Below are 12,477 nucleotides of genomic sequence, written 5' to 3' on the forward strand. Positions count from 1 at the left end.
GAGAATAATGCTGAAACAACAAATCAAATATAAACACAAAGTCTAGCATATCAGGAATCTTAAATCTTAGACAAATAATTGTGTTATGTGTAGTAGTACTTGTCTTTTTCTTTTTTTAAAACCTAAATCACAAATTCTGTTAAATGGAATTTTGATTCTTGGATTGAATGAACAAATGTATATTTCCTTTATTTTTATTTAAGCTACAAGAGATGTTTCTCTAGTTTTTGTATGCCATAATTTACTAAGTCCACTTGTATGTTTTATTTCAATCCTTGCATTGTTTGACGCATTTATTAAGCATCCAGTGTATTTCAGGTGCTTTTGTTTACTTGTACTTTAGTTTTGGTTGTGCTGCACGGCTTGCAGGAACTTAGTTCCCCAGCCAGAGGTTGAACCTGAGCCCCTGGCAGTGGAATTGTGGAGTTCTCACCACTAGATTGCCAGGGAATTCCCTTTCAGGCACTTTTAGTAGCTGCTAGGAATGGAGAAGCTGAACAAGAGAAGTTCTTACTGTTCAGGATTTTATGGACTCAAGAGAAATAGAGGTATTATATTAGGAATAATAGCTGTGGTAAATGTTAAGAATGTTTTAAAAGATTGCTGTGGGAGCATAGGGGAATACCATCTTGTCTGGGGGTCAGGGAAGGCCACTGGTCTTAGAAAATGACTTTAAATGGATCCGGGAAAGATGACAAAGAAGGAGGTGATTAGACAGAGGAAATAGCATGTGTGAAGATACTGAGATGAAGGAATTTCAGTATGGCTGGTTCCTAAGATGTGAGGGAGAATGGTTTCTAATTAGGCTGACGTAAGCAGGAGCCAGATCTTTGAGAGTGTATGTAAGTCATGGTGATAGTTTTTTTACTTAACCGTGGAACATTTTTAATGGTAAGTAACTTTATGAGGTTAAAAAAGTCTGGTCTGGCTGCAGATGAAGAATAGTTTGGAAAGGAGTAACGTTAAAGGGATTAAGACATCCTCATGAGAAGTGGTCATGTATGGATGTGAGAGTTGGATTGTGAAGAAAGGTTAGTGCTGAAGAATTGATGCTTTTGAACTGTGGTGTCGGAGAAGACTCTTGAGAGTCCCTTGGACTGCAAGGAGATCCAACTAGCCCATCCTAAAAGAGATCAGTCCTGGGTGTTCATTGGAAGGACTGATCTGAAGCTGAAACTCCAATACTTTGGCCACCTCATGCGAAGAGTTGACTTATTGGAAAAGACCCTGATGCTGGGAGGGATTGGGGGCAGGAGGAGAAGGGGACGACAGAGAATGAGATGGCTGGATGGCATCACCGACTCGATGGACATGAGTTTGAGTAAGCTCCGGGAGTTGGTAATGGACAGAGAGTTCATCGTTCATGGGATCGTAAAGAGTCGGACACGACTGAGCGACTGAATTGAACATGAGAAGTGGTATCCTGGATTAGGATGGTACTAGAAATGATGAAGGAGAGTGGATAAATGTGAGAGATATTTTGAAGGTAGAATTTATTGGGCATAATTCATACATAGTGAGGTCCTAAGAGGAGTCGAGGATGACTTTTTCTAGTTTGAGCAAATGAGTGATTGCTGGAGCCATTTACTGAGATAGGATACGGGAACAGCTATAAGTTTTGAGGAGAAGTCAGAAGTTCAGTTTTGAACATGTTATGTGACGTTTATGAAGAGGGCCCAGTTGCTGAAGTGCTGCTGAATGCCAGTATTTTAAGTTGTAAGTGGAGGAGGGGGTGCAAAAACTGAAGAGTGGTAAGAAAAGTAGGAAACCTGAGAGCATAATACCTAGAAGCCAGGGAAAAGCGTTCAGAGGAAGGGAGTGGTTAATTGCTGCTTTTTGCTTTTGTCTTGCTAAACATTACCAGTATTCCTAGTCCACGTTAATAATCCTTTGAATTTCTCTAGTTTTGTTTGATCTCGCTGATCTAGTTATACAAAGTAATTCAAATTTGGGGACTTCATAGTCATGTATAAGGGTAAAGAAGTAACATTTTTTTGTTTGAATTTCTAATAATTTATGATAATAACCAGGGTATCTTTGGGCATTTTGGTTAAAAGAGCATATTGGGCCAGTATCTTTGAAAAACCATCTCTACTAATTCTGTGGTGATTGAATGCAAGGACCTGGTTAGTTTTTGAGTATAGCTTGGCTAGTTTTTCCCCAAATGTAAGAAATACAAACACATTTTAATTGTCCATAATAAAATTGTTCTGACACGACTCCTCCAGTTTTTTAATGTTTTGCTTTCAGCAGTAGCTTGCTCATATTTATTATTAAACTCAGTGAGCCTTTCACATTGTTTATCTTAGAGACTTCAGAGGTTGCTCTCTCCAACTTGGATGACATTTTGGAGACATGGTCAGTCATTCAGCTTCACTTGTATATATATTTAAGTCCCCAAATAGGAGATTTTAGTCATACTCTCTGTTAATGTTTAAAAATCTGTTTTTTTAAATCCTTTGCTACAAACATACATCTAGTCAAAGCTATGGTTCTTCCAGTAGTCATGTGTGAATGTGAGAGTTGGACTATAGAAAAAGCTGAGCGCCAAAGAATTAATGCTTTTGAACTGTGATGGAGAAGATTCTTGAGAGTCCTTTGGACTGCAAGGAGATCCAACCAGTCCATCCTAAAGGAGATCAGTCCTTAGTGTTCTTTGAAAGGATTGATGTTGAAGCTGAAACTCCAATACTTTGGCCACTGGATGAGAAGAACTGACTCCTTGGAAAAGACCCTGATGTTGGGAAAGATTGAAGGCGGAGGAGAAGGAGATGTCAGAGGATGAGATGGCTGGATGGCATCACTGACTAGATGGACGTGAGTTTCAGCAAGCTCCTGGAGTTGGTGATGGACAGGGAGGCCTGGTGTGCTGCAGTCCATGGGGTCACAGAGTCGGACACGAGCATGAGTGGCTGAACTTAGAACTTACTTTCTCTCTTAGGCTTATTCTTATTTCTTGTTTTAACAAACTCCATGATGATAAGATGATGGTGTTGTCTTCTTAAGTTCTTGCTACTTCATCATCAACCAGTTATTCACAGTATATCAGTATTAAATCTCGAGTAGAAGTTCTCATCATTTTCTTTTGGAGGTTGATACTATCAGTAATGCAAAATCAAAAAGTTGTTAAACAGTTTGCTATTGCAGAATGGCAGTAGCTCTTTTTCATCAGAAACTTTATCTTAAGTGGGAGGAGGCTGAGGATAAGAATTCAGTGTAGAACCCACTTACCCAAATAAAAGGAGACCTGAACTGCTTGCATGGTTGCAGTTGAATGAGAAGAGCCCACGAGTGGGGCTTGGAGGAGGGGTTTGAATCTTCAGGCCACCCTGGATGTGGAAAGGTAACAAAGGCAGAAAAATGTGTATGGGAGTAGACTCCTTGAGGAGCATGGGGAGGAGACGGCAAATTTTATCTTTTAAAAGGAGAGATTTGAGATAATGAGAATGTGCAGCAGGACGACAAGTCCCCTTCCTTCCTCTCACTTCCCACAACGGGCACAGGGAATATTGTAGTTTGAAGAAATATATTCATGGAGATGTTTTAGACAGCGTTTGTCACATAAAGAATTAACTTGCTGGCTGCCCAGGTCTTCATTAATTGAACAAAGATGTTCTGTGTGCTATATTCTATTTTCTTACCATATCTCCTCCCCTCCCCGCTCTATATACCACTTCAGCCCAAGTGATTTTTCTCTAACACGCAGTGTGTGTAGTTCTGCTGCTCACAGCTCTTTCCCACCTCCACTCTATAGCCACATGGCTCTTGAGCCTCCATTTCATTCAAATCTCTGCTCAAATGTCATCCATTCAGAGAAATCTTGCCTAGCACCATTTGTAAAGTAGCACTTTCTTTCCTTCTTCCATTCTGTCCTTTTATCCTGCTTTGTTTTTCATCATAGCACTTACCACTACAAACTTCAGTTTTAGTTTCACGTTTATCTTCCTTGGTAATTCTTAAGGAATCTTATATGTTTATTTTTGCTTATTTGGGGCAATCTGTCTACCTCAGGACCATTAGTAAAGCCTGGAACTGTGTTTTTCAAACTATAGTGCCCTAGAATTTCTGTGGAGGATGCCTCAGGTTTGGCCCAATGGCGTACACCTGGGCTAACTGTTCTTTCCCTTTCTATCAACCTCTTATGTTTTATGCTTTTTCAGGGGGGTGGCTTCTTTAAGATAATTTGAAAAAGGACTTTTCTGTTTCAAAAATGTACTGTTTGACTTATAATAATATTTGCTATTAATACTGGCAGCATGTCTTACAAAAATAATTTGGATGCAGACTCTGTCAAGCATCTTTATGAAGAAGAAGGTGAATGTTACAGGGATAGAATACCTAGAAACGTCTATTTTCTAAGGAAGGCCTGTTAAGTCCTGTTTTATTTCTAGGAGTCATTCTCCAGGCCTGTGACAAACCTGTCCTGTTTAGACACAGTAGACCTCTCTGGGACTGCCAGATCACTCTGGCATACTTGGAAGCAAAGCTTTTGCTCTCAGGTTTCTTTCCCCAGTTAACAAGGTACTTCATTAGCTGAGGCTTTTTTGTCCTATTAGGTTGGTACAAAAGTAATTGCGGTTTTGGACCATGACTTTTAAATCATTGTAACTAGGTTCAAACACATTTTTATTAATCAAAATAAGAACCATTACAATCAACACATTTTTGCCAACGAGAAGTAAGTTTGTTTATTCCTGTAGCGTGAAAATCCACGTCTTGGGATTTGACAATCTCTTGGAAAGCATTTTCTGCTTTCTGCTGTTTGTGGAAGCGTTTTCCCTGCAAAAGTTGTCAAGATGCTTGAAGAAGTGGTAGTGGATTGGTGAGAGATCAGGTGAATATGGTGGATGAGGCAAAACTTTGTAGCCCAATTTGTTCAACTTTTGAGATGTTGGTTGTGTGACGTGTTGGTCGGGCATTGTGGAGAAGAATTGGGCCCTTTCTGCTGACCAGTGCCGGCTGCAGGTGTTGCAGTTTTTTGGTGTATCTCATCGATTTGCTGAGCATATTTCTCAGATGTGATGGTTTCATCAGGATTCAGAAAGCTGTAGTGGATCAGACTGGCAGCAGACCACCAGAGACCATGACCTTTTTTTCGTGCAAGTTTAGCTTTTAGAAGTGCCTTGGAGCTTTTGCTTGGTCCAGCTACTGAGCTGGTCATCACTGGTTGTTGTAAACAGTCTACTTTTTGTTGCACATCACAGTCTAATCAAGAAATGGTTTGTCGTTATTGTGTAGAATAAAAAAAGACAACACTTCAAAACTTTTTTGAGTTGCAGTCAGCTCATGTTGGAGAAGGAAATCGGTACCCACTCCAGTATTCTTGCCTGGAAAATCCCATGGACAGAGGAGCCTGGTAGGCTAGTGGGGTTGCAAAGAGTCGGACACGACTGAGCAACTTCACTTTACTCATGAGGCACCCAGTGACCTAGCCTTTTCACCTTTCCAATTTGCTTCAAATGCCAAATGACCATAGGATGGTTGATGTTGAGTTCTTCAGCAATTTCTCATGTAGCTGTAAGAGGATCACCTTCAGTGATGGCTCTCAGTTGGTGCTTGTCAGTTTCTGATGGCTGGCCACTATGTGCTTCATATTTGAGGCTCTAGTCTTCTTTGCAAAACTTCTTGAATCATCACTGCACTGTACGTTCATTAGCAGTTCCTGGGCCAAACGCTTGCTGATATTGCATGAGTTGTCTCTGCTGTTTTACGACCCATTTTGTACTGGATTTAAAAAATCGCTTGAATTTGCTTTTTGTCTAACATTTCTGTAATCTAAAATAAACATAAACAGCAAACAGTGAGTCATTAGCAGAAAAACATGAAGTGAGAAATACCATTAAAATGATGTATAACATAACCACATTTATTTAAGAATGTATTCCAATATCAAACAGCAAAGTTTCACAATAATGCAAAATCACAATTTTGCACCAGCCCTAATCCTATGACCAGTTCGAGGGATGCATCTTTAACTATTGCTGGTTTCTTCTGAGAGTCAGAGCCATATACTGTCTATAGCCTATAATCATGTGAGGGAAAAGACAACTTCTTTTTACTCTATAATCTTAACTGTTCTAATCTATAGAATGGTACCTCATTAGTATAGAAGGTATATGATTTAGAAACTAACAGAATCATACACTAACATAATTAATTTTGTTGTCCATACTGAAGGTGGTTCTCCTACTTCTAGTACTACTTAGATTCAGAGTGCTTTTTTAAAGCCTCAGAGGGGAAAACCAGCTTTTATTATCACATGGTACAACTGCATTTTCAAAGCATGAAATTTTCAAAGCCAGAGATTTGGAAAATTCGTTTCATGTATTTTTTCAAATGACTGTCATTTGTTAGCTGATTTTGCCTGCCTATAATTTCACTCCATTCATTATAACTTTACTATATGGCACTGTAGAAAGAATGATAATAGAACTACTGTAATCAGGATGAGATACAAAATACTATTGATCCATACAGTGAACACAGTGGTTAAATCTAAGAGTAGGAAAACATCCCCAGTGCAAATAGTGTTCCTTACACAGAGCATCTTCCACCTCAAAGGAAATCTAAAATTTATCTTTGGTGGCAGTGCAGTATATTATAATAACAAAAAAAGAACTAAACTTACTGAAAGAAGCATAGTAAAAGGGGACAGAGTTTAGCCTTAGTCTTAAGAGTGTCTCAGGCATTAATAATCAAAGGGTACTTTGTATGGTGGTGTACAGTAAAATTTTCAGTAAAATTCAGATAAGGTTATATCTTACTTGGATTTGTTCAGATTTTAAAAGGTAACTTGTTGGTGAAGATTTCTAATATCACATACATTAAGACCACTACAGCACTCAGCAAATATTAACTTGACTGCTTCTATCACATACTTGAGAGGCATTTGTGATACGGTCAAAAGGAAGATGCAGCAACCAAATACTAGAGCTCTAGTCCTAATTCTAGTCTTGTGACCTGAGTCTCATAAAAACATTCATCATGCTTCCCTTGCAAGGTTACTGTGAGGATGAGGTGCAGTAATATGTGTGAAAGTGCTCTGAAACTACTTTATTTTTGTTGTTTAATCACGAAGTCATGTCTTATTCTTTGTGACCCCAGGGACTGTAGCCTGCCAAACTCTTCTGTCCATGGGATTTTCCAAGGCATGAATACTTGAGTGGGTTGCCATTTCTTTGTCCAGGGAATTTTCCCAACCCAGGAATCGAACCCATGTCTTCTGCATTGACAGTTGGATTCTTTACCATTGAGCCACCAAGGAAACCCTGAAACCTACATCAATTTGAGAACAATGTTATAATCTCATCATTATCACAATACTGCTATCTCAACCAGTAGTATCTCAACCAATATTCTAGGGGCTTTTACTACTGGGATGGGTATCTTTGCCCACACAATTTTATTTTATCCCTTAGTTTTTGGGAATACATGATTTTTGAAATTTTATTTTATGTTGGCAAAATAACATGTAACTTAAACGATTTTAACCATTTTTAATGGTTACAATTCAGTGGCGTTAGGTACATTCAAAGTGTTGTCAAACTATCACTGCTGTTCATTTCCAGAGCTTTTTGATTATACCAAACAGAAACTGTGTACCCATTAAACAATAGCTCTGTATTCTGACCTACCAGCCCTTCGTAACCTCTGTTCTACTTTCTGTCCCTAGGAAGTTGCCTATTCTACGTACCTCATAACTGGGGTCATATGATACATGACCTTCTGCATCTGGCTCATTTCACCTAGCATAGTGTTTCCAAGGTTCATCCGTGTTGTATCATGTATCAGAATTCCATTCCTTTTTAAAGCTAAATAATCCACTATATGTTTATTCTACTCATACATACATCTTGAAATCCATATGTTGGTGGACATTAGGGTTGTTTCCATCTTTTGGCTATTACGAATAATGCCATAAACATTGGTGTACATGAGTCCCTGATTTCCGGTCCTTAGGGTGTATACCTAGAAGTAGAATTTCTGGATAATACAGTAGTTCTCTGTTTAACTTTTTGAGGAACCACCAAACTGTTTTCCCAAAATGCAGTGAATTTTTTTTTAAGGCAGTGTCCACTGTAATTTTTCTTACCCTTGAGTCAAAAGTTTAAGCTCCTGCTTATAATGGTTTTAAGGTATAACAGTTTTGCTAAATAATAAACAAATCCTGAATGACAAACAGATTAAGCTCATGGACTTTTACTGTTTAGTCTGTTTAACGAAGATGCTCTTTTAGAAGTGCTATTTATATAGTAAATTAAAAGTACATAAATGAATATAAATGAATGATTTTCAAATCATTATGATCCTTTAAAAAACAGTGTGTATATTTATACTTGTATATATGATCAAGGATTTCCTGTCTGTTAGTTGATGAAAGCAACTTTATGAAAAGGATGTGGAATAAGAATTCAGGCAGGATTCCTATTTGTTTAGGATTGTTTTTTTAACTGTGGAATTCCCATTTAGAAGATCTTTGGCTTTGTTGATTGCTTGCTACAATGGATTAGAACCTTAAGGTTCTAAGGATATCTTTCCTAGCCTACAGTCATTGTCACAGTACTTGGGAAGCCCTAGGAGATATTTTGTGAGAGTTTTAGGCAAATAGAAGTGAGTGCAGCCACAAAATAAAAGATTGCCAATATTGACGGGAAATTAAGGAAAAAGGATTATAGTGTTCAAAAACGGTGACATTATTATGAAGCTAATGGATAAAACCCAACTGTTGACCCCTATTCACTTGAAAAATGATTTGATTTTTTTCTTTAAAATCGTCTTTATTGAAGTATAATTTATATTATGTTCATTTCAAGTGTATAGTTTCAGTTCAGTTCAGTCGATCAGTTGTGTGTGACTCTTTGCGACCACATGGACTGCAGCACACTAGGTTCCCTGTCCAGCACCAACTCCCGGAGCTTGCTCAGACTCATGTCCATGGAGTTGGTGATGCCATCCAACCATCTCATCCTGTGTCTTCCCCTTCTCCTGCTTGCAGTCTTTCCCAGCATCAGGGCCTTTTCCAGTTAGTCAGTTCTTCCCATCAGGTGGCCAAAGTATTGGAGTTTCAGCTTCAGCATCAGTCCTTCCAGTGAATATTCAGGACTGATCTCCTTTAGGATGGACTGGTTGGATATCCTTGCAGTCCAAGGGGTCTCAAGAGTCTTCTCCAAAAACCACAACTCAAAAGCATCAATTCTTCGGCGCTCAGCTTTCTTTATCGTTCAATTCTCGCATCCATACATGACTAGACTGACCTTTGTCGGCAAAGTAATGTCACTGCTTTTCAATATGCTGTCTAGGTTGGTCATAGCTTTTTTTCCAAGGAGAAAGTGTCTTTTAATTTCACGACGGCAGTCACCATGGCTGCAGTGATTTTGGAGCCCCCCCCAAAAGAAGTCTCTCACTGTTTTCACCGTTTCCCCATCTGTTTGCCATGAGTGATGTGACCGGATGCCATAATCTTTGTGTTTTGAATGTTGAGTTTTATGCCAGCTTTTTCACTCTCCTCATTCACTTTCATCAAGAGGCTCTTTAGTTCCTCTTTGCTTTCTGCCATTAGGGTTGTGTCATCTGCATATCTGAGGTATTGATATTTCTCCTGGCAATCTTGATTCCAGCTTGTGCTTCATCCAGCCCAGCGTTTCACATGATGTACTCTGCATATAAGTTAAATAAGCAGGGTGAAAATATACAGCCTTGACATACTCCTTTCCCAATTTTGAACCAGTCCGATGTTCCATGTCTGGTTCTATTGTTGCTTCTTGACCTGCGTACAGAATTCTCAGGAGGCAGGTAAGATGGTCTGGTATTCCCATTTCTTTAAGAATTTTCCACAGTTTGTTGTGATCTACACAGTCAAAAGCTTTAGCGTAGTCTGTGAAGCAGATGTTTTTCTGGAATTCTCTTGCTTTTTCTGTGATCCAATGGATATTGGCAATTTGATCTTGGGTTCCCCTGCCTTTTCTGAATCCAGCTTGAACATTTGGAAGTTTTCGGTTCACATACTGTTGAAGCCTAGCTTGGAGAATTTTGAGCATTACTTTGCTAGAGTGTGAGATGAGTGTAATTGTGCGGTAGTTTGAGCATTCTTTGGCATTGCCTTTCTTTGGGATTGGAATGAAAACTGACCTTTTCCAGTCCTGTGGCCACTGCTGAGTTTTCCAAATTGGCTGGCATATTGAGTGCAGCACTTTCACAGCATCATCTTTTAGGATTTGAAATAGCTCAACTGGAATTCCATCACCTCCACTAGCTTTGTTTGTAGTGATGCTTCCTAAGGCCCACTTGACTTAGCATTCCAGGATGTCTGGCCTTAGGTGAATGATCACACCATTGTGATTATCTGGGTCATTAAGATCGTTTTTGTATAGTTGCTCTGTGTATTCTTGCCACCTCTTAATATCTTCTGCTTCTGTTAGGCCCATGCTGTCTCTGTCCTTTATTGTATAGTTTTATCATTTCAAGTATATAGTTTAAGTTTTGATTAATGTATGTACTTGTGAACCACCATTCAAACCAAGGTGTAGAACATTTCCATCAGAGCAAAAAAGTTCCTTCATTCCCATTTGCTCTTAGTCTCTCTCCATCCCAGGTAATCACTGATCTGCTTTCTGACACTATAGATTTTCCCTGTTAAATTACATGTATATGGAATTATACTATGTGCAGTCTTTTGTGTTATAAAAGTACCTATTTTAGGAATTTAATCATTTTATTAAATATATAATGCTGATATGCAGGTGACACAACCTTGTATATCTCAGATATGCAGATGACACCAGCCTTATGGCAGAAAGTAAATAAGAATTAAAGAACCTGTTGATGAAAGTGAAAGATGAGAGTGAAAAAGTTGGCTTAAAGCTCAACATTCAAGAAATGAAGATCATGGCATCCAGTCCCGTCACTTCATGGCAAATAGATGGGGACACAATGGAAACAGTGACAGACTTTATTTTGGGGGGCTCCAAAATGACTGCAGATGGTGACTGCAGCCATGAAATTAAAAGACGCTTCCTCCTTGGAAGCAAATCTATCACCAACCTAGACAGCATATTAAAAAGCAGAGACATTGCTGACAAAGGTCTGTATAGTTCAAAGCTATGGTTTTTCCAGCAGTCGTGTTTGGATGTGAGAGTTTGGACCATAAAGAAAGCTGAGTGCTGAAGAATTGATGCTTTTGAAATGTGTTGTTGGAGAAGACTCTTGAGAGTCCCTTGGACCGCAAGGAGATCCAACCAGTTTCTTCGTAAAGGGAATCAGTCTTGAATATTCATTGGAAGGACTGATGCTGAAGCTGAAACTCCAATACTTTGGCCACCTGATGGGAAGAACTGACTCACTGGAAAAAGACCTGATGCTAGGAAAGATTGAAGGCAGGAGGAGAAGGGAATGACAGAGGATGAGATGGTTGGATGGCATCACCAACTCGATGGACATGGGTCTGAGGAAGCTCCAGGAGTTGATGATGGACAGGGAAGCCTGGTGTGCTGCAGTCCATGGGGTTGCAGAGAGTCAGACATGACTAAACAACTGAACTGAACTGACTCATTTTATTGTTGAATAGTTTGCTACTATGTGAATAAGCCACAACCTTTTCTCTCTCTACTTGCTGATTGACATTAAGGTTATTTCCAGGTTTTGGCTATTTTGAATAAAACTGCTTTGGACATTTGTGTCCAGTTGTTTGTGTGGACATATATTTTATATTTTCATTTCTCTTGGTGTAGAATTCTGGGTCATAGGGTTTTTGCATGTTTAACTTTATAAATAATAGCCAGTTTTCCAAATTGTTCCATTTTTTACCTTCAGCAGCAGTGTGTCACAGTTCAAATTATTTCTTGTCCTATAACATTTGGAGGTTGGCTAATTAAAAACTTTGGTTCATATTCATTAAGTAGAAATCATGTTATATGCACACTTTTATGGCAGTTGTGAAAATTGATTAGTTAGTTGATTATGAAAGTTATGGCAGTTGATTTAGTTCTAAAAGTTTACTAGTGATAGCTAATATGTTATCCTTTACATCTCCTTTGTGCCAAGTACCGTGTTAATGAGTTTATTTTTTCATAGATTATAATCCCTAGTCCTTAAAATGGTTCCAGAGAACAGAATGTGTTATCTTTATTTAGTGGATAGAAATACTGGACTAGTAAATTTAGGCTTAAGATTTTGATTCTGAATTTGATTCTAAAACCTGAGATTTCTTTACTTAATTTTATTTTAGTATTTTGGTCTTTTCTTTTATAGAGGACAGTTAGAATGAGTATGATTTCAGCTATCATGGTTCTTTGTGTTGGAGTCTCCAAACTGAACTGAGAAAGGTCTAAAAAGAACTAAAAGACGTTGCCCCAGGGAAAAATAAAGGATTTGAAACGTTTTCTGTGTGTGTGTGTATGTATGTATGTATGTGTGTGTGTCTCTTTCTGTATGTGTCTGTAGGAAAGAGCATGCATACTTAACTTTTCTGAGAGGAGATGT

At 38.6% G+C, this 12,477-nt stretch overlaps 1 protein-coding gene across 3 annotated transcripts in view; it reads left to right on the plus strand.

Annotated features, from left to right (window-relative positions):
* The window catches only part of ADAM10 (ADAM metallopeptidase domain 10), a 143,587-nt gene that overhangs the window by 50,862 nt on the left and 80,248 nt on the right, over positions 1-12,477 (plus strand). The gene's annotated exons all lie outside the window — the stretch shown is intronic.

Source organism: Bos indicus x Bos taurus, chromosome 10 (assembly GCF_003369695.1).
Source record: "Bos indicus x Bos taurus breed Angus x Brahman F1 hybrid chromosome 10, Bos_hybrid_MaternalHap_v2.0, whole genome shotgun sequence".
NCBI lineage: Eukaryota > Metazoa > Chordata > Mammalia > Artiodactyla > Bovidae > Bos > Bos indicus x Bos taurus.